We start from the raw sequence: 4,011 nt of genomic DNA, 5'->3' as shown, positions 1-4,011 counted from the left end.
ATTCATTCATCTATCCTTCCATGCATCTGTCATCCATCCATCATCCATGATCCATCCATGCATTTACCCGTCTATCCATCCACCCACTCATTCATTCATCTATTAATCCATTCACCCATTCTTTCATTCATCTATCCTTCCATGCATCTGTCATCCATCCATCATCCATGATCCATCCATGCATTTACCCGTCTATCCATCCATCCACTCATTCATTCATCTATTAATCTATTCATCCATCATCCATTCATTTATCCATCCATCATCCATCCATCAATTCATCTATCTACTCAATTCATCCATTAATCTATTCATTCATTCATCCATCATGCATTTTTCCATCTACCCATCATCCATCCACCATCCATCATCCATCCATCTGTCCAGTGCTCACCGCACCGGCTACCTGGCTTTCAGTAGGATGGGACCTTGAAGGTTCCAGTGTGTGTTGGGGTTTGGGGTAGATCTGCATTCCTAAGCAAGAGCCGGAAGAAGGGGCTGAGTGGAAGCCACATGAATTTGATCAGGGAGAAAAGGAAAGCAGGGAGGGGCTGACCTTAGACATGCTCAGAGCTGCTGTGTTTTGTGGGGGCAGCCAGACGTCCCCCTCTGTTAGGGAATGCACAGCCTCAGTCCGGGCACGGTCGCTCATGCCTGTAATCCCAGCACTCTGGGAGGCCAAGGCAGGTGGATCATGAAGTCAGGAGTTCGAGACCAGCCTGGCCAACATGGGGAAACCCTGTCTCTACTAAAAATACAAAAAATTAGCCGGGTATGGTGATGTGCGCCTGTAATCCCAGCTACTCAGGAGGCTGAGGCAGGAGAATCGCTTGAACCCAGAAGGCGGAGGTTGTAGTGAGCCGAGATCGCGCCACTGCACTCCAACTTGGGCGACAGAGCGAGACTCTGACTCAAAAAAAAAAATTAAAAAAAAGGGAATGCACAGCCTCTGTGTAAAGTCCTCTCTGGTACCCACTGCACAGATGGGGAAACTGAGGCTAAAAAGAGGGTGACGCCCCCCCCAAGGTGTGCAGCCAAGCAGCTCTGTCCGCATTCTCTAACCTGCCGTGGTACAGTGAGTGTGGGTGCTTGGAGAATTCATTCTCCCAGGCCTGGCCTTCAGAGGAAGAGGAGTTAGGAAACTCCCCCAGGGACCCCTGTGTGTGTATCAACGGTACCTGGGAACTGGGAGGACACAGGTGCGACAGCCCCATCCCCAGGGGAAGCCAGGGACCTTGAGGCTCTGGATGGGACGCCCCTGGGCCCTGGGCATTGGGGACTTAGCAGGCCCCGCCCTCCTCCTAAGCAGGACGTGGAGGGTGAGCGGCTCGAGCTGTATCTGAATCCAGCCTGTCGCCAGCCTCAGAGGCGGAGGCAGCACCTCACAGCCATGCATCTCCCCACGTGTGGGGGAGGGCCTGTCCCCTTCCCACCCCCATCCCCACCCCGCTCGCCTTGTCGACGTTCCGTTGAGAGGTTTCTAATCCCTCCCCTGTGAATCCAGCGGCGGGCGGATGTGCGTCCAGGGAGTGGGCGAGGGTCCCAGCCTGGCTGCCCAGGGGCATCCTTGAACTCAGCAGCCTGCTGTGAGGGCCAGGGCTTGGCCGAACAACAGGTGGACAGTCCGAGGGGAACATGCCACCATCTGTGTCTGGGGAGTGTGGACCCCCAGCCAGGTACAGGGTTGTGACCTGGAGCAGATCTGGGCTCCATGGGCTTCCTGCATGCAGCCCGCCATTCCACCCCGGCCCCACCCTGGCCTCAGCTGTCCCTTAAGCAGGGGGGATGCTAATCCTGACCTTGGGGTTCCCTGGGGCAGAATTAGAGTGCAAGCCCCATCGAGGGGTCAGCTCGCAGGAATTTGGCAGGTGTCAGACCTCACGCCAGTGCCACCCCCTGTCGGGGTCCCAACGACAGCCACCACACTCGCTTTGGGGCCAACAGGGGCCCTGGGCCTGGGGTCGTGGCTCTGTAGGGTCCCTCTGCTCATTCTAAGCCCGAGCATCCTCCAGTCATGCTCATCACACTGATCCCCATGGGGCCAAGCAGGCCTCCCGCAACCCCACCTGAGAGTGGGCACAAAAGAGCCCAACCCAGGGCTCCTTCACAGGCAGAGCCCAGCCCTGGCAGAGGCCAGCACAGCAGGGCAGGCCCCTGGTGCAGCCCCATCCCCACTGTGGCCACTCAGGACTGACTGGCTTGGAGATACATGGTCAGAGACAGAAACCAGGAGGCAGACGGGAGAAGCCATGCTCCTGAGGCCCTCGTGGGTCTCCCGGGCCGGGCCACTGTGTAGGGCCCCTCCACAGTTAGGTACAATTCTATTTGCTGAGCGGAACCAGCAGTTACAAAACAAAGTCCAGGTTTTCTAACGTGTGGAGGAGACGTGGATGCAAATGCTGGCTCCGAGCAGCTATTCTGGGCCTGGAGCCCTCCAGTGCAGGAGAAGCAGGCAGCGGGCAGCAGGCTGGGCTTGTCCTGGGACAAGAGGAGCACCAGCGAGGTGGAGGCTGGGGCCACGTGAGTATCCCCATTGTTCCTGGGGCTGCCCTGTGCCCACGCCCTGCTGCTGTACATTCCTTCCTTGCTTGCTCCTGGGGAAGGCAGAGGCCCCAAGGAGCCTCCGGTAGCCCAGGACCTGGGACCTTGGCCTCCTTGAGAGTCTCATCCCTCCTCCTCCGTGTGAGGCCCCCAGCCAGAGCCCAGCCCCAGGGTCTCAGGGGTCCTCTGCCTGGTGCATTATTTTTTATGCCATTTAAGCGGCCACTTTCTTCCCCAGGAAGGAACTTCTAAACTGAAAGCTGGCAAGACTCAGCAGAAAAAAAATATCAAAAGCTGCTTCTGCTGCCCCAGCTTCACTCAGGCCCTGGCTGCTCCTTCACGGGTCTACACTGCTGCCTCCTGGAACCACCCACTCTGCAACCAGGTCTGATGCCCGGTGTGGACATTTAGGGATGGGGTCCCCTGAGGCTAAATGAATGAACAGATTCTGAAAAGCAGAAGCTATGTCCGGGGGTCTCTGGGCCACAAATCACTTTCTGACCTGCAGCCGTGAGGGGTGAGGCTCGCTCGGAAGCTCCCAGAACCTGGAGGCTGCCCTCACTCAACACTTGAACGAGCAAGGGGCCAGATTCAATGAAACACCTGCCCGCCCAGCACACCAGGCTCAAAAGCAAGCAAGCAAGCAAACAAACAAACAAAATCAAATCAGGCCTTCACAACTCCCCAAATCATGTGTGAGTTTCTACAGAGCAGAAGCCAAAAATATATGTTATCTAACTAGGTCCTATTTACATATATTTTTATGGCTGCTTTAAAAAATTATCACAAACATAGCGGCTTCACCCCGTTTCCCCTGTTGTGATTATTACAGATTGGATGCCTGTATCAAAATATCTCATGGACCCCATAAATAGCAACACCCTGTATGTACTCATGACAATTTTTTAAAAAAGAACACTTACACTTTCCATTTCTGCAGGTTAGACGTCTGAAATGGTCTCCCTGGGCTAACATCAGGTCTCGGGAGGGCTGGTTCCTTCTAGAGGCTCCAGGGGAGAACCCCTCGGCCCTCAGTCCCATCCTCCGTCTTCAGAGCCAGTGGTGTCTTGTCACTGAGACCTGCTCTGCCCTCCGCCTCTATGTTGAAGGGCCCGAGATTCTACTGGGTGCCCCCGGATAATCCAGGGTCACCCCTCCGTGTCAGGCGGCTGACTGGCAGCCTCATGTGTCCACAGTTTCCGTGCAACGGGAGGTGGGCATGTTTAGGGGCCCCCATTCTGCCTCCCATGAGTCTGCAGGGCCTGACTTTGTAATTTGGGATCATTCTTAGGGTACCCAGATACAACAAACAAAAACGCAGCAAACAAAAACACAGGGTGCCCAGCTCAACAGGAAGTTTGGAGAAGCAGTGACTGATTTTTTAGTGTAAGTCTGTCCCAAATATTGTAGAATCCATCCAAACACTGCCGGACACCCTGTGTCTCAGCTGCAGGATGGCCACGCTGCACA

General features: G+C 55.3%; 1 long non-coding RNA gene across 1 annotated transcript in view; it reads left to right on the top strand.

The window, feature by feature from the left end:
- The window catches only part of LOC130541034 (uncharacterized), an 8,463-nt gene extending 4,993 nt beyond the window's left edge, over positions 1-3,470 (top strand). Inside the window, exons 2-3 of the long non-coding RNA XR_008955075.2 lie at positions 2,780-2,926; positions 3,050-3,470. This is a non-coding gene — a long non-coding RNA (uncharacterized LOC130541034). The remainder of the gene's footprint in view (positions 1-2,779; positions 2,927-3,049) is intronic.
- The last annotated feature ends 541 nt before the right edge of the window (positions 3,471-4,011 follow it).

The sequence above is a fragment of the Pan paniscus genome, chromosome 21 (genome assembly GCF_029289425.2).
Source record: "Pan paniscus chromosome 21, NHGRI_mPanPan1-v2.0_pri, whole genome shotgun sequence".
Classification (NCBI taxonomy): domain Eukaryota; kingdom Metazoa; phylum Chordata; class Mammalia; order Primates; family Hominidae; genus Pan; species Pan paniscus.
Note: the sequence above shows the minus strand (reverse complement) of the source record. Positions and strands in the feature narration are given on the sequence as shown.